Source organism: Phaenicophaeus curvirostris, chromosome 1 (assembly GCF_032191515.1).
Source record: "Phaenicophaeus curvirostris isolate KB17595 chromosome 1, BPBGC_Pcur_1.0, whole genome shotgun sequence".
Taxonomy (NCBI): domain Eukaryota; kingdom Metazoa; phylum Chordata; class Aves; order Cuculiformes; family Cuculidae; genus Phaenicophaeus; species Phaenicophaeus curvirostris.
This window is the reverse complement of record NC_091392.1, coordinates 124,275,214-124,301,990: the sequence shown is the minus strand read 5'-3', so window position 1 is coordinate 124,301,990 and position 26,777 is coordinate 124,275,214. Positions and strand designations below refer to the sequence as shown.

General features: G+C 36.9%; 1 protein-coding gene across 3 annotated transcripts in view; it reads left to right on the top strand.

Moving 5' to 3' along the window:
- Nucleotides 1–26,777, top strand: part of IL1RAPL1 (interleukin 1 receptor accessory protein like 1) — a 704,387-nt gene that overhangs the window by 211,900 nt on the left and 465,710 nt on the right. The window lies entirely within an intron of this gene.

Below are 26,777 nucleotides of genomic sequence, written 5' to 3'. Positions count from 1 at the left end.
TCTTGTCCAATTCTGGTATGCTTATAAAAAGCAAATCCTTTGCTTAGACATGCAATCATTCTGATTAATAAGGTAATACTAAGGATAACATAGGTTTGTATTTTCTTAAATTGGTGTACAAGATTAATTACAAGAGGCTGGTGTACAATGAACAGTATTTTTGAAAAAAAAAATTACTCTATTTTCTGGGCATTTGTCTCTAAACTAAGACAAAATAATGTAAAGGAATATTTTTTTCAAGTAATTCTCTGATTTTGGTACCCGCAGCCTAGAATTTGCACAGCAAATCTTATTGCTACTAGCAGTGCAACCATCTTTTCCAACCTTTGTTTCTGTATTCATAAGCAAACAGTTAGCTGTACTGAGGGATATCAAAACATTAATTTACTGGGATTTTTTAAACTGTACATCTTCCCCATTTAAGTTTTTCTTACCTTTTCAGTTAAAGGGACAACAGCTCTTAGGTTTCTGTAACTCAGACATTAAGTGTTGTGGTTTGTGGTAATTTATTTACTACTCCTGCTTCTGCTGCAAGTACTCTTGTTGTCTCTGGGATTTTTTGATCACTGGTGTTCAGTCACTGATGAAGGAATCTTTGATTTTATAGTTAAAAAATCATTTGCTTACAGCCTGATACCAAGTCCCTTGAGGTGAAAGCATTTTCTGCCTATTAATTTTGGTATACTCTTCATATTCTTTCATGACAACAGTACTGAAGTTAAATTTGAAGAGGATCCATGGTCTTGCTCACCATACGAAAAGTCAGGGTATTTCAGTTTCAAACCTGAGTTAGGACCTAGACCATTTTACTTCGAATGCTGTCATATATCACCCTTCTACATTCTCTTTGTCTTTTTTTTATCTGTTTTTATCTATTATTATTCCTTTCTTGCAAGGGTTTAGGGATAACTAGTCGGTTGGCTGGACGGCTATAATACATTTGTTTGTAATAGGGTTTTTTTCTCCCTAAACATACCATAGGCTAGGTAGGAGAAAATGGCAAAAACAACATTCCTAAGCAGTGTCCTAAGGACATTGCTACAATGTAAAAACCCACCTGACTCTTGAACTTCTGAAAAAAAGAATTGTCACTGTCACAGAGCAAAGAGATAAAGAAGACCTTTTTTTTTTTCCAATTGGCAAGAAAGATTGAAGATATAAATATATAGAGGATAACTGCATAAGGTGGAGGAAGGTCCTAGTATGAGTTCCATGAACAAATCAAAAGTCATCTGTATACACCCATCCACTTTCATGCATACTTAACATTACTCTGCAGACCATGGAAACTCCTCTTCACTGGACTGTGATATTATGAGGAATACTTGAGCAAAACAAAACGCATATATTTTAGAGTTACTCTTCGGAAATATGAATACTGAATTACTCCTCAGTACTTCATAATTCATAATTTCAAGAAAACTTTTGTGGCCATGTTAATTTTTTTTTTTTTTTAAAGCTAAGGTTCTCAGCAAAAAGAGGTGATGACAACCTGTATTTTTCACATTTGAATATTTAACAAAAATCTATTAATTGCCTCTGTCAGTTATTAAAACAAGCAAGCAAGGCACTTTCTGCAGGTCTATCAGGACGACTGCCCTAATCAGGCTCAGCAAATTCAATGAGTGTTTTGCTAAGCTTAATTAAAATTCAGCCCTGCATTTGAGCAAGCCACAGTGGTTTGGCAGACCTTCAAAGGGCTATACTGCAGCACAACAATAAAAGTGATAAAGGTACACAATAACAATAAATATAATGCAAATGTTCCCATTATTCACAAATCAGGTAGGAAGTTACTCCTTTAAGTACTTTCTGCTTTCTGTGGTGATAAAATTCAAATTTGTGGATTTTTCGTTTTCAGTCTCTGCAAATCTTATTCTTATCGACGTACCATTTTATAGTTCTTATGAATTGAAATGAAATGAAATACTTTTGACACTCAAGAACAATACTCTGTATGCTTTATTAACAATACTGGGAGAACTGAACATGTTTTTCTTTATTAATCATGGATTAAAAATTGCAAAATGGGACTTCTGTTTCGCAGTGGCAATGCTGTCAGACTTTTAGTGGATAATACATTGGCTCGACCAGTTACTCTGTCAGGTGTTCTCTTTATCTACTGTGCTGGACTGTATGACCTCAGCTCTAAGTTTCTCCTAGCATTATATAAAATAAAGTTCTTCAATATTAGACATGTAATGGAGTCTTCCCTGAAATTACTTATGTTTTGATTTATAAACAAGATTTTGTCTTTATAAATACTTGGGGTTTTTTGTTACAAAATCCCTGCTGTTCCCCCCATATCTTAAATATTTTTGGAATGCTTATTTATCACCCCTCATGAAAAATATTATTTAGACCATATTACTTCTTCAGAATTAGGATTTATTTTTGAAGAATAATTCGCTATGGTCACTTTGTATGGCTAAGGCCATCAGGAATCATATACAGTATCTTCCTATGTTTTGTACTTTGTGACAATCCCATTATCCTTGTCCCATTAGCTTTGTAACATGGCATGCACTACTAATATTTAAATTTTTTGTTTGCTTTCTTAGCAAACACTACATTGACAGTCAATCTTGGCTGAAGATATTTTATGCCTTCAAAACAAAGTAAATTGACAACTATGCTAAGAGATTTTTATTGTACCATTGAGAGAGCAAACTTGGGCAAACAATACCATTTTTCAGCAACTAGAGACAGCAAAAGAGGAGAAAAACAGTAAAAGCTGAAGCAAATAACCATCACTTTTGATCAGCATTTCTAGAATCAGATTTTTGTCACAGGTAAGAAACATTGGGGTGATTTAGAAAGGGAAAAAAGCTGATTTAGAAATAAAGACTGATTGAAGTATCACAAAGCAGAAAGACATATTCCTGGCTTATGATATATTGTTCATTTAAATGTTTAGTATTTGCTAAAATTCACTAACTCTGTAGTGACTTGTACAATATGAATCATAAGTGTTTTGCAAGATAAATAAAAATCCATATAAATATATAATAAATAAAAGTATACTTAACAATAAGAACAGTATAAAAATAGTTTTCATGGGCAGAATTAAGATTCTTATATCAATTTAAATTCTTTGACTGAATGAGATTAGAAAGGTTGTTCAATAAAGTAACATGCTCCTAATAAACAGAGGATAAAGTGGGGTCCTTATTTACATGAACTCCATATACCTTGACACATGAAGCTTCTTTGCGTTCCCATGGGAGTGGATGACCTGTCTGCCATTTCTTTCATTTCTGTTTTCTGCAGATCTAATCTAGACTTTGTTCAATGAAAACCTTTGATATTCTTAAACAGATTGGCAGAGCATAAATCTTTCACTACGTAACTGTTCAGCTATCAATCACTGGCCATTACTCCCTTCCCTCTTCAGTCTTACACAGTCTTAGGAATACTTCCAAGAACTGCTTGCAATGGACATTTAATATATTCCAGGGAATGGCAAGAGGACTAAAGGGAGATTGTGGAGTTTATGCTGCTTGTTTTGGGGAGGGAGGTGGTAATTTTTTTTATTTTGGTTTGAAGTGTAGAAAAGGAATCTGTTAAATGAGAAAAATTACTAAGCACCCAGGCTACTAAAAGATTGTAAGTGCTGCCTACAAACTGTGACTAAATATTTAATTCAGATTAAAAGCTATCCTGTATCATTGCGTACTTTATTCCATGAGTCGTGACTAAGAATACAAAGACCTGTAAATATTTATGAATGAAGATTCTTTCTAACTCATTTTTCTGAATTGCCTCCTGACAGAATTTACAATTAATCACTACCAGCAAAAGGATCACCGTGTTGCAAGATTTTTCTTCATAAGAGCAAAGACTCAAAAAGAGTCAGGTATTTAAAAGTAAGACTTACCTCAGTTCTTTTTATGTCTTGAGAGAGACATGAAATGAACTGTGACTATCATGTTAAATATTAAAAGTTGGCCACAGTATATTAGAATATTTTCACAGATTACTGTAACTATTTTTACGCATCTATTCAGAAAAGTTTATTATGGAGTGAACATAGGTCTAAAATGACCCGTAATTTCCTGTTTCACCAATTACTGGAATAATAGGTTGGAAGCTCTGCTTGCTCAGTGACAAAATCACTATTTATAAACTTATATTAAATACATTAAGATGAAATTTTAAAATAGTGCAGTTGAAAGACGTTAAAAAAGATTGTTCAGATAGTTTAGTGTAGAGGTGATTTTAGCATTCTAACGTCATCAAGTCACTCTTGAAATAGGATTTTTCTTAATTATGGCATCAAGACCCTGCTTTTAAAAGCCAGCAAGGAGACATTAGTGGAATTGAGGAATAGAATTAGATCTAGCCTTTAATACAGATGTAGTTAAACATTCAGTTATATACATATACGTAACACACACACACTAAGAGACTGTTGCATTTATTCAGACTTCCCTTACACAGGAATGTAGCAGCATATAAAGAACAATGTCACTGATGGAGTTTCTTGAAGATCTTTCCATACTCAATCTTTCACTTCTAGCCCTTCTAGGTGAGCTACAATCTGTCTTAGGTCAACCATGGTACAGTAATGTAAAAACTTGGGTAAAGATCACGGGTGAAGCAATAAGTAAGTACTTCAAGCACTTTGACTCTTTCAGCATCTACAGTTTAATAATGCCCATACCAGTGCTCGAGAGTATTTTTATGGTCTTCAGAAAAATATACATCCCCTCCTAAAATTCTACTGCACATGCAGCGCTCCATAATTGACTTACGTATATCTCATTTCACATCTTCATGTTTTTTTCTCTTATTTTGGGAATTACAATTTCCAGAGAGCGAAAGGGAAGAGAATGTTTTCACAGTGAGTTCTATATGGCTTTAAACTTTACAACTTGTCCTGAAACACATGGACAAGTTCAGAAACTTTAGTTATTGTATAGCCTTTGAAACCAAGAATATGTCAAACTGACTACATTCATCCACTTCTTCTTGTGCCTTCTATTTAATGCTATCATCTCATGTTCATACACTTAAAGAGAAATGATAAACCTCTAATCCTATAAATTTGTCTTGGCTCATGTATTTACGTAAAATGTGTTACTATGAATTTCTGTATGGCATTAGGTCTGTGGCCCAATGAAGTAAGCAGCAAGAGAGCCATAAAAAATAGGAATTTGGCTTTTTTACTTTGTTGATCACTCAGTTTGTGATAAATAAGTGTTTTGAAAATCTTCAGGCTGATTGAAGTGGGTTTTGACACATGAGATTAAAATTACACTGATAGCGATATTGGTATAGAAAAGTATCTGTAAACATTCTTTGTGCATTTATTTCCCAGTAGTTTCACAAACTGGTAAGCTGGCGTGTCTCCGTAAGCTACTTTGTTTCTGAAGTTATTTTCTTATCCAGAATCTCTTTTAACTTTTAATTAAAATAAATATATCAAAAAAGCCTTTCAGTGTTATAGTCATGAGGAAAATATGTGAGAAGAAGGCAAGTAATGTGGCTTTTTTCATGACACACACAGTAGAAAATTTGTGGCTGTAAGGGTATATGATGAGATTCATGAATGGATCTTTTTCAGGAGTACTAGTGTTACTGTACAGTGCAAATCCTACATATCTCCTCAGGTACTGTAGCATCACATGTCTTTTTCTGGGATCCTTCATATATGATTGTGACTTACAGGCCTAAATGTGAAGAAAGAAGTGATCTGTAACTTTATGGATCTCTCTGTATTAGGCCACCAACTAACCCTTACACAAGAGCATGATGAGCTGATACTCAACAGTGAGTGTTGATATGATCCTAAATATGCTTCTTGGCTGGGAGGTGTTAAAATATATCTTGTTGGTGTGGGAGACCTAGAGAAACTGTTAGTGATTCACGTAAAACTCTGTGGTAAATGAGACAAAGCTGAATCTCAGTCTCTTGATTGACTTGAAATTACAAACAATTATGAAATCTTACATTTTATTGAATTATTAATATTGTTAAGTATATTTTTTTATATATTTACAAAACAGCTTCTTAAATTTTAAGTTTTACCAGTTCTACAGTTAAAGCCTCCTGATGTAAGTAGCTCACATGAAATCAAAAAATGTACCAGGTGTACAGACTTCGAGAGCTTAACTATATAAAATTGACAGCCTTTAGAAAGTGATTACCAGGAATTAATTTAATCTTACATCTTTGGTGTAGGTTCCAAAATCACATAAGCAAACATTAGTTGATATGTATGTCAAAATTCAGGTTTTGTTGAGTTTTAGGAAGCTCTTCCATCCACATTTGCCTTCAATCTTCATTTAGTATTCTGTTCATATTCAGTTTTAATTGCCACTTTATGGTTTGCAAATATGGTGTGCAGTTGTAAAATACTACACTTTATTGCAGCAAGAGGAATATTTACCTGAACGGATACATTACTGCTACTGTAAAGAATGGGCCTATTTTACTTTATCAGCAACTAAGGGGAAGGTTAATGGCTATGATGTATGTTTTACTTTCTGTGTGAAACGCAGTGTGTTCTGCACTCTTAAGATTTACAGTCTGGAAGACAACGACAAAGTGTGTTCTATTCCAAGCACTCTCCTAACAACATATTGTAAACTTGGGAATTCACTTCAAAACCACTAAATATGTTAAAACAACGTTAATAATTGAAAAGAAAATAATTTCTTCTAATGATATCCTTCTTTTAAGCTTGTGTGCATGGGAAGGCCTTATACATTTTCTAGATGTCCTAAACGAGTAAAGAATGCAAGTATCAGGATGTTTTCACTATTTATTGTATTTCCATCAATAACAGAACAGGAATCAAGAACAGAGTCATACTCAAATAACGTTCATTTCTTTGAGAAAGAATCAGTAGTTTCAGAAAGGATATCATAATCCTTTAGCATTCTTTGAGGGAGCCCCCTCTGTTCAGCAGACAGACCAGATCCCATCTTAGGGCTACATGAATACAGTGATAAGTATCAGGCATAAGGGAGGTATTCAGCTGTTGGCTTTTCCACCCTTTCTGTCCTGTAGCTGAAAGGAAATACAGTGGATGACATCCCATCCCACTGGGCCAATGTGTCCCAATGACTGTCAACTGAACCACTGTTGGACCACAGTTCTGGTCTGGTACAGTGTGATGTGGTTCATGACAGGAATAATTAGGATTATGACCATTAAAGATTCTGTATTCCTAAAAACTAGTGATAATACATATAGAGTCTAACCACTAAAACAAAATTCAGAGCTCAGTTTAGAGAATAGTGCAATACGTGGCACAGGAATGGTTGACCATATTATAGTAGGATCATAAAGCAGCAAAAAGCTAACTGAGAGATGTTCAAAATTAGTCTGTTTATTAGAACTGTCCAGTAAGACACAAATGCTATATGGATTTCTGCAATTCCTTTTTTTTCCATTGTCTAGATAGCTTCTTTATACTGCTTGAACTTTCATCCAGGAGACTCGGATTATGTGTCTGACTGTTATGTAGGAGGGATTTCATTTCCCACCTGTTGAAAAAGAGGTACTCTGCAACTCCCCTGTGCAGCTCTCCTGTGCTAGAGAAGAAAAGTTTCATTAGGCTTGGAAGAGAATAGGAAAAAGGGACTGGCCACTTGGGAGGAATATAGGAACGCTGTCAGAGTATGCAGGGATGCAGTGAAGAAGGCTAAGGCCCACTTGGAATTCAATCTGACAAGGGGCATCAAGGACAGCAAGAAAGTCTTCTTCGAGTACATATGTGGTGGAAGGAAGACTAGGGAATATGTGGGCCTGCTGCTGAATGAGGTGACTGCCCTGGTGACTGCCTTCTTTGCTTGAGTCTTTACTACTAAGGCCAGCCTTCAGGAACCCCAGGACCTGGAGGAAAGAGAGGAAGTCTGGTCTAGGAGGATCTGGTTCGAGATCATTTAAGGACTTCAGATTATTCTCATGATATGGTAATCACAGCATGGCTTTCTTTTTGCCAGATAATTAGCTGCCATAAACTGGACTACCCTTTATATGTGCAGCGAAGAATCTGCCCATGCACTTTCAGCTATTTTAGTAGGACAGTTCTTATGCATTGTGGGCACAGGAGAGAGTTGGAACCATTACAGTATGTCAGTGAATAATGTAATAGATTTTCATGTTTCAAAATGTACAAGTTTGTTCTGAGAAGTGAGAAGAATGGTACCACTAGGTTGGTATTGATACATATTACCTAAAAGACTTTGTATGTTGAACTCTGCCACTTTATGATTCACTGCTAAGAGAATGGTCAACAGACTGAGATTATTTAGTCTCTTATACTTCATTTATCCATCTGTAATTTGCACTAAATGGCTATAATAGCTAATGTTGCTATGCATATATATATTTACAATCACACTCAACAGAAATGTGTTAAATACAGGGCTGCTTCTTCTTTGATCAAGTAACCACAAACTTTATTCATAGGTTTTTGGGTTTTTTTCCCTCATATACAGTGCTAAAATGAGGAGGTCAATGTGGGAAGCAACTGACAGCTTTGGTTGTAGGAGCAACTCTTGAGTTTCTACCTTATCTGCTCTTCATTTTTAGGAAAACTTCACACTTCTTGTGTCTCAGCTTTACTTTTACAGACCAGATTTTTATTAAAAAAAAAAACAACAAACAACTTTCACTATGTGATATACAATTAATACTGTGTTCATAGAATCATAAAATCATAGAATAATTTGGGTTGAAGGGGACCTTTAAAGTTCATCTAGTAAAAACCTCTGCACAGTGATCAGGGACATCTTCAACTAGAATGGGTTGCTCAATGCCCCATCCAACCTGACCCTGAGTGTTTCCAGACATGGGACATTTACCACCTCTCTGAGCGACCTGTTCTATTGTTTCATCTCCCTCATCGTAAAAGATTTCTTCCTTATATCTAGTCTGAATGCACTTTCTGCGGAAGTCATATCCACCAACCTTCGGCTGCTGTACATAAATTGAATGTAGTGGTTAACTTAATAAATATTTAAGAAGTGAAGTTCCCATCAATCAATACATGCTTCATTTTAAAATTTCTCAAAAATAAAATTTAGTTTTAAAAGAATTCATGGAAAAATGGCTCCTAGAATGCTACTTTCATATAAAAACTGATGACAGGTGTTAAGAACCAGAGACAGGTGTAATGCAATTAGCTTAGTGCCATACACAGACCCTTTTTTCATTCAGCTCCAGCTGCTTAACACTATACATTTATTTCCCAGTGTCCGTTTGGCAGGTGGCTCTTCCTACAGTATATTTTTTTATTTTGTGATAGCTAGAGAATGTTCTTTCCTTTTATCTAGAAGGAAATGGAGTACTTAAAGATTCAGTTGTCTTTGTTGATTCTGGTGACATAATGACTTCCTTTTCTCTGCATATTCTAGCATCTATTCTACCTTCTCTTTTCAAGGGGATATGTTGGCATGATATTTGCATGAGAACAAATTCACTGCCAAGAAACTGTTTGGGGGTTTGTTTGTTTGGTTTGTTTGTTTGTTTGCTATTATTTGCTTGTTTTATTGCTAAATTCATTCTCTGTTTTTTGAAATACTCTCTGATTTTAGTAGCTCTGATATCCATACAGCTTAAACTGATGGCAAGATTCCCAAAAAGTGTAAGTTTTGGTATTTCTTTGTGGCAAATCTGTTCCTTCAACATATTTCAAAGAGTTCAGTGCTGTGCATTTCTCCAGTTTCTGCAGCTGAACTGAGAACACGTCCTTCTAAGATGAGCGATGATACAAGTAAATCATTTGTGACCCCTGCAGCAATACCAATGTTGCAAAAAATCCTGTTAAGAGCATTAACAGCCATAACATCCTGGATCCATAAATCATATGGTTCTGTTTCCAGCTGTTTCTTTTACTCCAGCCCCTAAGGAAAGAAGCTGCCACAAAACAGAACTGCAGGTTTAGGTATGAAAGTCATCCCACTGCTCCCCATTTCTGTATCTTCTCCCTCTTGTAAGGTTATCTGCAAGCCTGCAGATGAGAAAGCAAGGTGATGTAAGTGAAAATAAACTTATGTATACTGCTATCATAATGAAAAGGCCTGATTTTTTTAAACTTTTAGAACTAAGAATTGAAATTTAATGGTAGATACTGTATTGACTGCAGAGATTTTAGTTTAAATAACAACTTTTAAAAGAAATTAAAGAATAGGATTTAAACAATGAAAGCTTCCACTAGAACAGCTGCAGATTTAGATAGTACAGCTAGCTTCTGTATACTACGTAATTTCCTTCAAACTAAAGCCTTCTTAAGCAGGTAGAACTGGAAGAAAATATTAGTAATGACACCACTTTTGACAACCCAGAACAACTCACTCTTGAGAAATTTGGATCCCAAGAATAAGTTTTGCAATCAAACTACAAAAAATCATCCTATCATAAAAGTCAGATCCAAACTTCAGCTTTTCCTTGCACGTCAGTGGTATCAAAATTTGGAAGCAGACAAATATTTCTACCAGTAGTTTGGGGTTTTTTTTCCTGTCTTACTGCCCTCTCAAGGACTTCTTATATTTAAATTTTATTTTCATTTTTCCTTTTCACAAAACCTCACTTACTCCAACGATATCAGTGGGATGAAATTTGTACCATAAACATGGCATAAATAACAAGACTTGAAATTCCTAGGTCATGTCGATATTTATGTTTTTCTTCTAAACACATTTTCATGCTGAAGTCATATCCAGTAACCTCTGGCTGCTGTACATATACAAGGGGTTACTAGTGGTTACAGCTATGTATAAAACTTACATTTTTATTTGTTTACTTGTTTTGCTTGTGTGTGTGTGTGAGTTGAATTTGAGAAAATGAGTTTTGATCCATGGTCCATGATGTTATTTGCTGTATTTTGCTCTAAAGTATACATGGAACATTATCATAACCTGCAGCATGGGTGCTGATGGCCATGCAAACTGTCCAAGAAGACTGAAAATTCATAGAAAATAAATTTTTTCTAGGTGAATTTAACCTTCATGTTTGCTAAAACAGAAGGTCATAAGATGTGTAATTAAAACTTTTAAAAGTAATATATAGTTAATATTAGTGTAAAAGGAAGAAGTAATGGGGTCTACCCTCAGACAATGTCTGGTGTTGTAGATGCCCAAGAACACCCTATCAGGATTCTGTTCTCTTTTCCAGAGCAGAGCAGGTATCTCACTGATTCATATCTGCCAGATCACATAGATGTCTTGCAAATCCTGAAACACTAAAAACAGGACTCAACAGCCCCCTTGATTGAGTTAATACTATAAAAGGCCTCAGAATCCATCAATACCACAAACTTCCTACACAATTCATACCTGATGCTAGTTAACAGAATCCCTTTTTCACAATTTACTTACTTAGTAACTCAATTGATTTCTGTCCCCACTGTGATAATTTGGGAATGCAACCTGAACAAATCAGCTCTCTTATTATATTAAAAGGGATTTGCAGGAATGTGAGTTCTTAATTTTTCAGTCTGAAACACACAGTCAGAAAACTTTGAAGTTCAAGCCAATTCTGTACTTAAAGTATGCTGAGCTTTTTATCTCCATGAAACAGTGATCTAAGGACATCCGTACTAATATCTGCTTTTGATCCAACCAGTGACATTATTTTGAAATATCATTGCTGCCTGATAAGCTTATTTAGACATGCATTCTGGCAAGGTGAACATTCCAGTATGCAAAAACTATCTAAAATACAAAAGCTTTTCAGAGGTGTTCATTACGGATTTAAGACCATTTAGACTGTAAACATTCTTAGTGTTCTAAGTCTAGAAGACAAACTTTATTTTGCAGATCAACCAGTGACATTCAACATCTAGACAGCTTAATAAATTCATGATGATAATTTTCGAGAGTTGCAATGTAGAACTATGAAAGGAGTTTCCCAGGATTACAGCTCACGTAAGCTTGCAGTTTACTTTATCTGAGAACAAGAAACAATTGGCAGAATGCTATCTGGCTCTTTAATGATTTTGCAAAATGAATTACATCCTTCTTAATATGAAAAGGTAAAAACTGTCATCAATCTGCTATGAAATAAACAGGTTTTTGCCTTGATGCTCACCTACTAAATGAAAAGACATGTTTTAACTTTATTTTTATGATACTTCTATTATGCAAATATTACACCATTATATTTCTATGAATTATACGAACATTTAAATGGAAAGTATTCCGTTTCTTCTTTAGCCACCACAAAATTTATTAAGGTGCATATACTAGTAGGCACTGTGTAAATGCAGCATGTTATGCTGAGCCAGCAGAGATTAAACTAAATGAGAACATACAAGCTATAAATTTGACAGGGTTCATTTTCTAAAGTGACGGCTTTATGCATCCACAAATGGAAAGAAATAGAGCATCAAGCTCTTAATTTTTTCTACACAAATAAAAACTGGAGTGCTGAATGTCTTAATTTAACATCTTCAAACCAATACTGTTTTTATTAGGTACTTGAATAGAGTACAATGCAGGAAAAACCAGAGATGATGTAGGATTTTTGTGTTATGCACCTTCAGTTAAAAACTTGGTTTTATTTTAACTCTCCGTGACATTTTTCTGTATATAGTGGCATAAATCATGTTCTGTAAATTTCTGTACTAGTGACTGCATGGGGCCAAAATGTTACAGAAGTTTCAATGTTGCATATAAAATCTGTTTCTACAGCATGTTTATTTGAGATTCAATACCTTTTCCAGCTCAAGTCACTAATAACAATTCTACTGACTGGAATGAAACAGGATCGCTAGACTCCATACCAGTTGCTATTAGTACTGAGTTTAAAAGCAAGAACGTGCTTTCTAGCATGAGATCATCAAGTCCAACTGTACCTGTCTACTGCTAAATCATATCCCTGAGCACTTCATCTACCTGCCTGTTAAATACCTCCAGGGATAGTGACTCAACCACCTCCCTGGGCAGCCTGCTTGATAACTTTCAATCCCCTCATCCCCAGTATTATTTGCTGTGAGTTTGGGACTTTCAAGTCATATCATACTAGTTCAAATAGACTACTGTTATATAATGACATCTAAAAGATCATGTAATAAAAATCAGACTACTGTAAAAAATGATGCATGTCTATATAGTACTCAGACAAAAGTGAAAAGAATAAAACAGCAGGAGACTAAAGAGTCTACTTAATGCATCAAAAAGACAGGCAATATAGCTGCCTCGCATGAGGAAGGTAAGCACTGAAATGAAAAAGAAGTGTCTGAGCCTACTGACACTTCAAATAGCAATGAAAGAGTATCTAATTGTCTCAATTGCAATTAAGGCATTGTCAGGCCAGATAAAAACAACTTGTGTGTGTGTGTGTGTGCATGTGTCCTAGTAGTAGCAATTAAATACTTGGACACATAAACTTGAGATGACACTAGATAATCTTTTTCTTCATTTTTCAGAAACTTTCTGAATAGTATACTACATTTTAAATAGAAATCTCAAAAAAAACCCAGAAAATATTTTCATAATAGTATGTTCATAAAATCTTTCAAATTTATGCATGGTCTTCATGGTAAAATTTCATGTGGTTTTTACCTCTTTCTAAACCACAGTCTGATACAGGGGTAGAATATCTTATATAGAATATAGATAATATCCAGAAAAAAAATGTGATTCAGCACTTTGTGAAAACAAATTTTCAGTTTGACAGTTTGTTATATTTTTTGGTGACATTGGATATATGGTAATTTTCCCCCAGTTATAATCTGACTATCAAATAGAGTTATATTTAGTACTTTTTTATCCATTAACAATGAGTCATATATATAATTCTTCTGCCAGGAAGTTGGTTGAATAAATAAAAAAAATATTAAAAAGTACATGTGTATATACGAATGGCATATTTATATTCTGGAAGAAGTTGTTATGGATTTACGTTACTAGGCACTGGGACATATACCTTTCCAGGAAGATGTATATAATAGTTCTTTATGGATGCTTTACCATGTCACTACCTTTATACTGTTTATGTCTTTTTATTACATTTTATTGGGGTTGAATAATACTATTAGTACTTCAACTGGGAAAATAATAGAAAATAATAAAACAGATGCTTCCTATTGTAGTCATAATATATTGTACTCCAAAGCTGCAGACAGCAAAACATAAACAATCTATACTATTTTATAAGAAAGAAAGAAAAAAAAAGGATATTTTAGGTAATTTTCTAGAAGTAGATTCATGCTACCTTTTTTACCTTGCTTGAGTATTCTGACTGAGCATCTTTATGCTGGAAGGGGAAGTTGGTTATGAAAATAGCCAATTGTACATTTTCGCCACAGTCAAACTGAATAAAGAAAGGAGAGAGCAGGGAATTAGCTGCACTGTAAGTCCTGCTGAACTGGACATTTACATGATCTTATTCAGCCTAAGTGGACCTTTTCTTTAGCCCAAGAATACTGTGGGTTCAATGTGGTCTTTTTTTCCAATGGAAAAAGAAAATGAACATTAAATTGCTCTTTCAAATTATAAGGATATGTGCTCACCATTAGAAGACCACGTGGCCTGACTGACAGCATGGGTGCACTTTGAGGGGGATGGCGCATCATGGGAATATAATCTAGGCCTTGGGAAATATATTTGAACAGAAGAGACTTTTTCAAAAAAATTGGTGATATTTTCAGGAGAAATCAGCATTTTGATTTTTTATACTTAGATTTGAGAATAGGTAATTTGTTTTAGCAATTGTTCGAAGAAATCTAAAACTTAATTTTCTTAACCTGTGAATAAAAATTTAGCCATTTCATATACTGTCTTCATTTAGTCTCATGTTTAGTTGATTAGGTCTTAAAGACAATTCTGAATTACAAATAAAATTAAACCTTTTTTTCAAAATATTTACAATTTTTTCTGTCCAAATTTGCAAGTCTTCAGGCACTCCAGATTTACAGAGTATGGATCTTATTTATTCTTGAAGTAGGCAATATTTACTCAGGTATTGTGGCTTTGAGCCTTTGCTCTGATAATTTAAGTGTCACATTGAAAGAGGCATAAATAGCCAAGACTTGTTTAACCAGATGCTGTAAACTGTGATTGGTTAGAATAACTCTTTATTCATTAAATGCCTAACAAAACTAAATTAAATAACATAGTGAGGACATTTAATTTTATGGTAGTACTAAAGCAGCAGTAAATATACGAGTTGTTACATCAATTAGTCTGCACCTACCTTAATGTTTTAGTCCAAGTTAGGAAGGATCTTTTTTAAGTAAAGATCCTTATTTTCCCAACTCACTGTACTTTGATTCATACATTTGGACAGCCTTGGATTGAACAGACGGGCTTCTTTTTTGCATAAACTAAACCAAAATCTCCAGTTACTTTTCTGTGTATCACCTGTGGAGCTAGACTAGAACAAGTCTAAACTTAGACTTAGATATCCCCCACTTCCTCTGAGGTGGCAGACCAAAGGGCCTTGCCAGCACACCATTACCCAGACACTAGAGTGCCATTCCTAGGTGTTTTTCTCTCAAGCCTGGTTTTGACCTTCTCACATCTAGTTTAAATCTCTGTTGATGAGCCCTAATAGCTTCTTGGTAATTATCTTTTTACCCCTTGGGGACAAGTGTACCCCATCCTTGGACAGCAAGCCTGGTGCTGTGCAGGCCAACCCATGATCAAACAACCCAAAGTTAGGCTCCTCACATTGGGTTCGGAGCCAGGTATTTATTTCTTGTCTCTTCCTATTCCTTCCCTCACCATTCGCTCTAGTTGGAATGACAGATGAGAACACTGCCCGAGTCCCTGATCCCTTCACCATACATCCCAATGCCCTGAAGTCCCTTTTAATTGCCCTCAGATTTCATGCACAGGTTTTGTTTCTACCTCCTTGGAAAAATGATAGAGGATAATAATATATGGGCCTGACCAGAGTTGGAAGTTTTCTTTCCACATCTCTAACCGAAGGCCCAAATTGGCAGCAGACTTCCCTGTGTAAAGGGTCCAGTCTGCAGATCAGGCCTTCTGCTCCCTTCAGAAGGGAGTCCCCTATGACTCATCATTTCTTCTTAGTAGAGGACATTTTGCTGGATAGCTTAGGGTGTCTTAACCTAGGGGCCTTAACCTGCCAGACCCATCATCCTCACTGAGGTTTGGTTCCACTGGCAGAGTTTCACATCTATTGCGCAAGGGAACCTGGGAGACTGAGGTTGACACAGGGGAGACACACCTGCTATGCTGAGCAGGAACCTGCTGTCATTCCCCTCCATCTCCTAAATTTCTCTCCTCAGCTGAATGGAGAGAGGATGGAAGTCCTCTATCCTGCTTATTGGGTCTAATACAGGGAGCATAAGATGTTGTTCCAGTGGTCAATCTCCCTCTCACACACCCTGATGGTCCTCAGACTGCTCAACTCCTCCCTGAGTTCTGTCACCAAGTGGAGGAGTTCCTCCACAACAACTCTTCCAAACACAACTCCCACAAGGGAATTCCCCTCTTGTGTCTGATACCAGTGCAAGAGGGGGCACAAACTGCAGCCCAGCATCTGGGTAGTAGTTTGCACCCACTGGGATTCTGTCTGGGAAGCTACATCAGTCGTGACTGGTACAGAGCTTGGAGTAGCCTTAGTTTTCTGCCAAGTGGCCACCATGGTTCTCTGGTTGTTCTGGCCGAGCTCCAGCACCCTCCCTTCTTGCCCTGCCTGTGCAAACTGCCCATGCAAATTGGCACACCCTGCTTTTCTGATATGCATTCACCTGTTTGCCTACCCCTGTTCACAGTGCTCCAGTCACTGGGCACCCTAGGGGCCATATAAATCTCCCATAGCTGCTTCTAGGACTGACCCCCACTGTGTCAGCCACCTGTTGGAGCCGCCACTTCTAGGAGTCAGGACCTATCCATCCCTCACTCCCTCCTGGGTTTCCTGGGCTTCCCCATGCTTTGGCAACCACCTTTTTGCCTCCAGTGCTCAGCTTCAGAAGTTACTGTCCCTGCTGCCGATTCTTGCTGATTGAGCATTGTTGCTCATTCACATATATGAAAATAAGTTTAGGGTTCAGAGTCATACCTTCTGTTTTAGAATACTGCAGACAATACGTCTCTCTTTCCTGTTTGCTTATGGCTGTTGTTTTTTGGTAAACAGGTATATGTACAATTGAGCAAGATTAATGGGATTTAAGATGCAGGAAACTACAGGGTCTGTTCGGCTGTTTAAGTAGGTTCAGTGTGCTACATATTCACATTGCCCAACTCCTGATGACTGAATTATGAGTCTGTCACTTCAGTATTTCTGTAGACAACAGAAAAAAGAGAATCTCTTCCATGATGGAAGTGATGGAAATAGATGATTCTGCTCAGCTTTTTAAGTCAGACACCTAGTTTAAGGTGATGATAAGCTGTCTTCTCCTCCTACCTCCCCCCCAAATTCTACACCTATGAAACAGTTATCTAACACCCCAAAGAAAGAGTAATAAGCTTACAGAAAATACATAAAGGCACTGGTGTGGTTAGAGGACTTATAAAGGAGATATTTTCCTTATCAGTTCCAGATATTGTCACTGTTCACAAATCATAGCCATTTTAAGTTTTTAAACAACCATGTTGCTGAGACAATAGTGGTGCATATAAGGGTAAATTCACACCACTAACGGTTTTCACTCTCAACAGAGAGACAAGGACATGTAAAAGAAGCAGCTGATTTTCGTATGCAAAATACAGGTCTCAATGCCCCTAAAGGCCTCATCTCATTTTCATAACAGCAACTTTAACAAAAACAAGAAAAAAAAGAAAGGGAGAACTATGAGGAAAATCAGTTGCACAGAATTTTGTGATCTAACAAAACTTTGAGTACTGTGTAACTGAGAACATTTTTGTGAAGTGGTAAGCATTTAAAAAAATGGCTTTACTGTCTGAATGAAAACAGACTGGTACTTTAAAATAAGTTTCATATCCGAAAAGACAGTGTGGGGTTAGATTTGCATCCTAGTATTCACTGGTGTACCAAGAGGGGATTGATGGCTTAACTGTATGCCACAGCTTTCTGTGATTTTATTAAAGTCTGTTCTAACTATATCAGAAGGAGTACTGTATTACATTCAAAGTTCACTTGAGTGAGCACACAGAGCCTTGAAAGGCATGAGGGTTTTTGCAGTTACCATTGCTGACAGCACCAGCGTTCTCCCTTCAAGTATTTTACAGGCAAACAAAAACCTGCCGACAGAGCTCTGTTCCAGTGTACAAAGTTAAGAAATAGCTTTTATCCTGACTTTTTTTCGTTCCTTTTTTAAGAGTATACAATATTGTTCATATCACCTGTTGGTGTTCGATTCCAGCTTGGAGTTAGTTAAAGAAGGCCAACAGTTCTTTAGTTCTTTTCTGACTGTGAATACTTGAGTGGCTTCATATACTCAGCCTAGACATTTATTCTTTTCTCATGAAAGCTGAAACAAAGGGGTTTATTTTTCAGAAGAGCAGAATTGGAAGCTGAAAGAGTGCTGGCAGATATCATGCTGTGGTGCCTTTTTTCTTGTTTAGGCATCTGCTCTTGGCCATTGTGGAAGGGAAACCTGTCTTGATGGGCTCTAGATCTGACTCAGAACAGGCATTTCTCTGTTCTTCTTTACCTTCAGAAAATATGTTAAGTACAATGCGAACAGATATTTCATGAGAATTTTCATGAGACAAAAGAGAATCCAGAAATAACTAATTAAATGGTCTGCAAAAATAACATTAAATTCTGCCCACTTTCTGCATCTTCATGAATCTTGTGCCTATTCAAATTGCAAAATACATAACTATTCTAGAGCACAAGAATGCATGCAGCATACTGGCTGTAGGGTTAATATTTGTAAATTGTATCTTTACTGTAGGTTAATGTTGAAAACATCTAAAATCATCTGGAATTATCTGCTCTATGTTGCACAGACCCATTTCACAAATGTCACTGAAAAGATGATGAAGTTAAACCTCTATAAACTGTACTATAATGTGAATTGTAAATTTAATTAAAACAATAAATAGTTTAGCATTTTGAAACAGCACTTTTTTCTTCTTCATTGTTTGACAGTTACTGCAAACCTGCAAGTATTTTCACTGCAGATATTAAAAGATATGAAATTTATTTTTTTGCAGCACAAAGATGCATTTTTAAGTAGAGATTTCATTCACTGTAACTTCATGGATTTGTTGCCCAATGACAGAAAACTTCAATCATTAAAGCAACATACATTGCACAATACTTATCTCTTCTGTATAATTACAGAAAATCCTGTAATTGCTGTGAGGCAAGTATTTTTCTTGATTTGTTGGGCTTTACAAATCCTACACAGAGTCCAATTGAAGCCTAGCAATGCCAAGCTGGCAGTGGCTGCAGTATTAGCTACAAGAAGACTTAAGAAAGAGGCTGTCAACATTTCCTCCTACAGACCTTAAATAGCTATGGGACATGAACAGAGCTTTGTATAAAAATGTGCTCTTGTCCAGCAAGTAAAGAAAATCAATTCTGTATTCATGCTATAGTGTGTCATGACAGTGCCTCTACTCCTCTTCACTAGGTTTTTCCTCTGTTGCAGCACAATATAGTCTCAGTCTGCTGTTTTTCTAATGTTCATAATTTCAGTCGACTAAAGTGGTTTCAAGTAGAAAGACAAAGATTAACTTTTTAAAGAATAATACCTTCTCTGCTCTCCTCTCAAAAATAAAGAGACAGATGCACTGGAGCTGTTCCTAAGAAAATGCAGGTATTTGGGGACAGTGAAGTGCTTCAGGCTTAGAGAGTGCTGGGTCAGGATTCCACTTCATCATTTCATTTTAGGAATGAAAATACAAAGTCTGAGACTTTATCAAAAACACTGCTACTTCTGGACCAGTGGACTTCAATCCATATATCTGTCATATTTCTCTTTAAGCAATCATGCCTTTATGATGAACGCCTTTGTTTTCCTCCATCTGTCCAGTAGACTGGCTGTTGTATATTGCCATGGAACATCATCTCATTTTAAATAAAATTCACAATATTTGTCTTTGAAAATAAGCCAGTATAATGTCACTGTGCAAGATCACACATTCAATCTTTTTCTATGACAACTTGCAATCAAATATTAAAGATTATACACAGTGATAAAACTTATGCAGAAAGTGGATACTGCACAACCCACAGACGTATAAGAAGTGTGTTTTCACTGCTTGCACACGGAGTGATAATTAGCAGGTCATTAAGAAATTAGAGATTATGCAAAATGTGGTAAAATAAAGATTCACAAGCTATTATTTAGTTAATTTATTTTATTCCATAAAATACAAAAGCTACCCGAGAGAAACAGAGATTTTATGAAATGAAAATTCAAACATTTGTCTGGTAGTTACCGAACTATTATATAAATCGTAGAGGACTAGTAAATTAGAACATATTCTGTTCTCGTTATGTCTAAGTACACAATTTTGAACAATATAAGACTTTTTCTACTGGGGTATTTCAACTACTGGGAAAGCATAAATATTTAATTTCTAGAAAAAAACTGTTTCATAACATTTTCCTTAGCACAACAGAGGAAGAGCTCTTGTAAGTTCTATCTCAATATTGAGACACCTTTTTAAAGGTGCTGGTGTATTCTCACCAAATAATTTTTTAAGTTCTGTGTCAAAACCTGTTTTTCTAGGAAACCACCATTTGGATTTGTATCAAATTAACTTGATGCATGGTTTATGTACTTCTACCCATTACAAGAAAGATTTTTACCTTCTATTGAAGACAGTTATTTTGAGAAATGTTAGTGATATATTGCAGCAAGAAGACTTTTCTGAAATTGAGCTTCTCCAGTGAACTTCTGATGTGATATTTCAAAATTAGGTTATTCCTTGGACTTAAAATGGTAGATATAACTTCTGTCTTCTCCTTCACGAGGAAGAAAAAGCATTGCGTAGTGTACTTTTGACCTTTAGATACTTACCTTTTGTAAGACTACTGAAGATAAATAGAAGAAAATAATGCTTCTTTTTCTTTTACCTTGCGAAAGAGTTTTTTACCATCTCCTTCACAATTCTGCTATTACATTGATCATTTCCAGCAGATTTTTCTTCCATAATCTGCAAAATATTCATTCTTGGAGCTTTTTATTTTCTGTTTATTTCAGTTGAGCTTTCATACTCATGACCAATATTAATAGAAATTCCAATTTATGTAATTTCACCTTTCTTTTTGACACATCTTTGTACACTTTTTATTAATATTTACTGCATTTAAGATTCGTTGACTGGTACTGGTATTTATTTTGGGGGCTCTAGGTGGGCTACTGAGATACTGGATATCTGAGGCAGGGTTACCTTTCAAAGATTAGATACCTGTCTTTGGGTTTCTGCATGAGTAGCTAAGGCTCTGCCATGTGTTCCAAATTTCATTATCATACATGGAGACCTACTCAATAAAATCATTGTATTTAAAGAACAATTCCTCTCCTTCTGAAGTGGTCATATTCAGTATTAAAGTGAATCTCTGCCTCAGTCTACTTCCTGTATCAAGTAGGAATAGGATTTTTCTGTTGCCATCTATTGCCATTTGACTGAGGCATCCTGATGCTGGCATGTGTGAGAGACAGCCTGCAGAGACTTGCACCTTTCAGAGAGCAACAGCTGATGTCAAGGAGCGATAGCTGTCATCTGTCGATAGATTAATACACTTAGGCCCTTGAATCAGATAGCTACTTAGAGTTTCCTGACTACCAATGTGATGCTTAATCCACTGGTTAATATTGCTGCCTAATATTATCTATTTAAAGGTATATGACTGTTTTGTGGTAGAAGCTCCTATCGTTCTAGTTAAACAATAATAGTCCTCTCCAAGTGAAAGAGATCTGTGACTTTGGAATAAGTTATGAGTTTTTATGAGAACCATGTACTGCGGCATCTCTAAATGTTGGTTTCTTATGCTTACACGGTTTGATATTCCTGACTTCATGTTAGAACTGAGACACTGACTTTACAACCTACTTGGGTTTTCTTCTTTGACAGTATATCTGCTGAATTACTTGACTAGGTTTAGAATATTTTGTACTTTGAGTTTACTTTCTGCTTTACTGGGTAATATGATGAATTATTTATGAAGCCAAATAAATAGAATTGTTATAAAGGATACAGAATCAAATCTCTGATTTTATTATTGTCAGTATTCAGTCAAGCTACTGGGTTTTATGTACAGACAGCGAGAACTTCTGTAAATGTTGCTTCCAAAGAAATTTAGGATTTGCAGTGTTATCAGGTAAAGTCATTTTTTTCTAGGATGTGCATCATCTTGAATTGCTGGATTAGCAATTTGTGTATTGTGTTGTCAGAGATTGCTAAGATATTTTCTGAGCAGAGACTGTTCGTTTCAGAAGCATTTGCTTTCAGTTAATAAGGCCATATTATGTGTGGGTTTGTGTCTGTGTGGGTTTGTCCCTGCATGGGTTGTAAATGAAAAATGACAGAGGGAAAAATACCCTTTTAGTTATATCTTTTTAAACCAAAATAAAGCTGCTTGATGAATGACAATAAGATATCACACCACTGCCTGTGTTACTAATTAACAGGCTTTACAGGTTTTGATATATTCAGCAGTATGACTTGTGTTTGTGGCTAAAAATCAATGCTAATGATCTGTGTAGTGTTACAATACAGATAGCACATTTTAAAAAACTGTTATAAATGTAAAAACTCATTTGTGCAAAATCTGTAAGGACAAATAAATACCACTGTAATTCTCAAATAAATTATTATGCTCTCACTTTTCTGTGAAGAAAACCTATTTCAAAAGATAAGTGTGATTATTTTCATGTTACTTTTCACATGATTTTTTTTTTTTACTAGGTTTAGAAGATTTTGTACTTCGATATTGTTTTCTGTTTCAGAAGGGGAGAGGATTAATTACTTATGAAGTCAAGTAATTAAGCCAGATGGAAACAGTTGGTTATTCACCTCCAGTGTTCTTTGAGAACCCTCTATACAATCTTATCTTGTTCTTACTATTTTATCAAACTAAGGTCAAGCTGAAGTCTTATTGACGTTATTTTAATTTCCTCATTTATCTTACTAGTTAAGATTTTCACATTCATTTCTTCTGTTAATGAGAAATCCCTTGAAAATTAACTTTCAATTTTGAAATTTTGTTTTCTGCAGGAGTATAGGTAAGATAAAACAACATGTTTTTTAAACAGTTAACTCAAACATATTTTTAACTGCACATAATATTCATGTGTAAAGCTATGTATGCAAAGAGTGCATTTTTTCCTTAACCAGGGATAACGCAGTTCAGTACTTGATATAATTCATCAGCCTTCTAATTTTCTGGAACTCAAGTGAGTCATGTGAGACGAGCATATGTTAACTCGAAGGTGCCATCATATATCTGACATTTAACCATTCACAAATAAAATCTTTACTTATTTGGAAAATATCAGGATTTAGGAGAAACAGATTGAATAGGAAGCTGTTGAAATAGAAGCAAAGAGGAAGAAAGAGACTCTAACTTAAGTTGAATCTTTCCTGGGAATTTGCATCTCTCTCATAGGCAAAGCATAAAGTACAATTCAAGATTCAGAAATGTAAGCCATATTCAACTGTCCTTCAAACAGTCAATATTCTGAAACATTTTAGATATATCCACTGGGAATTTTTGCACCAAAGTATTCTCAAGCTTGGAGATAATCATAAATGTCTGAGAGTTATATTTATTATGTCACTATATTTATCATATGTCTGTATTTACAAAAGAATAGAATTTAGTTGAAAGCAATATTCTAAACTTCTATAAGTCTGGGTTTGTCTATCTTTAAACATTTTAAAACCTTGGGAAAGAATGATCCAAAGACTAGCCATAATGGAAAGATGAAGAGCTGACCAGATCTTATATTTTGGCTATGTTGATTTGCGAGAATGAATAATACCTGAGAGACAGAGATGGATAAATTCTGAAAAAAACAAAAGCCTGACTGAAGATAGGAACCTTGCTAAGGAACTCAATGAATAAAGTTTAAAGGGCAACGAGGACAGGCCAAGATGGCAAACATGCAGGAATCGGGGGGAAAAAGCTATATTGCAAAACTGGGAACACTCGGACTTAGGAAATCAATCCAACACAAGCTGCAGGAGGCTGTATAAGAAGCTGAAAGATAACGAGGAGGAAGAGAAGGATCTGTCTTAGGAAAGGATCAGGCTTTAGGAAGTGCCACAAATGTAATTTCTACCTGTCCATGAATTTGATTCAGCTCCCTAAAACCTCATTTATCCATGACAACCTATTACAGGCATATTACTCAAAAAGGAATAGGACTTTTAAGTATGAAGTTAGATATCTAACAGCTAGACAGCCTATCTTTCCTTCCTCTTGCAGAATTTCCTTGGCTGATTCAGACATACCTTTGACTAAATCTGTAATACAAGTTTTGTAGTATTTGCTGCACCAATGCTTTTTCCCTAGAAAAGACAATACGAAGTTCAACTTTGGCATTCCTTACCATCATCCTTTTCACTCACATATTCAGGTTTATTCTTATAACAGAATGTTGAAGGTAGCTTCAGGAAGCCAGAGAAAGCTGTCTGCTGAGGGGTAGGTGTTAACTCATAAACTGTTATAACCTTATCAGAAGGAAGATAATTTTCTGACATTGTTGTCTTCTCAGCTTTTTACAGAAGCTGAACAAACCATTAAAACTGAATAATTTCAGTACAGGGAATAATATTAATCCCACATTGTCCTTATTACAGAACTGAATTTATTCTAAGGCGGCTACAAATACATTTGGAGCCTACATATTTTCTTTTGATCCACAGGAAACAAAAAATCAAAGTTATAAGGTGCTAGGACTGATCATCCTGTTAAAATTCTAACTTGCCTGCACAACTACATCCTGTTCTATTGACTTTGGAATTAAAGTATAAGAATAGAAACAATCCTGTATCTCTATATTGTTACAAGGATGACTGAAGTCCTCACATCAAACATTGGCGGCACCCGGCAGCAGGAAGGGGAGTTCTGTGGTGGGGTAGACATTTTGAGGTGGTGGGAGCTTCCCTGAGCGGGGAGAATCCCAGAAAAACCCAGGTGGGGTCGGGGCTCCTGACAGCCCCCACACACTGGTCCCGTGCGGTGCCTGACGGGAGGTGGCGGTCCCGGCGGCCACCGCGGGAGATTTAAACAGACCCCTGGGAGAACCGTGATGAGGGGTCTGCCAAAGAGGTGTGGGGTAGTTTGAGATGGCAGGGTGCAGAAAGGACCTAGAGACTAGACAGAAGACACCGAAGACCATGGTGGCCACCTGGCAGAAGACTGAAGCTGCTCCGTGTGCTGCAGCAGGCAGGGTGGATGCTGCCACCCAGACAGAGCCACAGGGGGTGCAGCAGCTCCCCAGACCCTGGGCTGCAGGCAGTGCCCCCCTCCCACACCAGCTCATGCCTCTGGGATGTGACAATAGGTGGGTGCCTAGAACAAAGCGATCATGAGATGATAGGGTTTTCTGTTCTAGGTGAAGTGAAGAGGGTGGTTAGTAGGACAGTAGCATTAAATTTCCAGAGGGCAGACTTTGATCTCTTCAGAAGGCTGGTTGGCGAAGTCTCATGGGAGACAGTACTTAAGGGCAAGGGAGCCCATGAGGGCTGGGAGCTCTTCAAAAAGGAAATCCTAGCAGCTCAGGAGAAAGCCATCCCCATGTTCCGGAAAAAAAGCCGGCAGGGGAGAAAACCAACTTGGTTGAACAGAGAGATCTTGAGTGATATCAAGAAGAGAAATGTTTATGGGCTCTGGAAGAGGGGACAGGCCTCTTGGGTGGACTACAGGAGGGAAGTGAGACTGTGTAGAGAAAAAATGAGAAGGGCTAAGGCTCAGCTAGAAATCAGATTGGCAAAGTCTGTGAAAGATAACAAAAAATCTTTCTATAAATATAGAAATAATAAAAGGAGGACTAGGGAGACCATACAGTCCCTATTGGACGCAGAAGGAGCAACAGTGACAGGGGATGAGGAAAAGGCTGAGGTACTTAATGCCTTCTTTGCCTCAGTCTTTAATTGTAAAGAAAGTTGTGTACAAACCCAGGAGCTAGAGAAGCAAAATGAGGCTCCCATGATCCAACAGGAGGTGGTCAGAGCCTTGCTAGCCCCACTAGACACTCACAAGTCTATGGGGCCGGATGGGATTCATCCAAGGGTATTGAAGGAGCTGGTGGATGTGCTGGCCAAACCTCTTTCCATCATCTTCCAACAGTCCTGGAAGACTGGGGAAGTCCCACTGGACTGGAGGCTGGCTGATGTTGTGCCCATCTACAACAAGGGTCGCAGGGAGGACCCAGGGAACTGCAGGCCTGTCAGTCTGACCTCAGTGCCAGGGAAAGTCATGGAGCAGGTGATCTTGAGTGCTATCATGAAGCACATGCAAGAGAACCGGGTGATCAGGTCCAGTCAACATGGGTTCACAAAAGGCAGGTCTTGCCAAACTAACCTGATCGCCTTCTATGACAAAGTGACTCGGCTGCTGGATGAGGGAAAGGCTGTGGATGTGGTCTTCCTGGACTTCAGTAAAGCCTTTGACACAGTTTCTCACAGCATTCTGCTTGGGAAACTGTCAGCCTCTGGCCTGGACAGGTGCACACTCTCCTGGGTGGAAAACTGGTTGGATGGCCGGGCCCAGGGAGTGGTGGGAAATGGTGTGAAATCCAGCTGGAGGCCAGTGACAAGTGGGGTTCCCCAGGGCTCAGTGCTGGGTCCAGCCCTGTTCAAAGTCTTTATCAATGACCTGGATGAAGGCATCGAGTGCACCCTTAGCAAGTTTGCGGACGACACTAAGCTGGGTGGAAGTGTCGATCTGCTGGAGGGTCGGGAGGCTCTGCAAAGGGATCT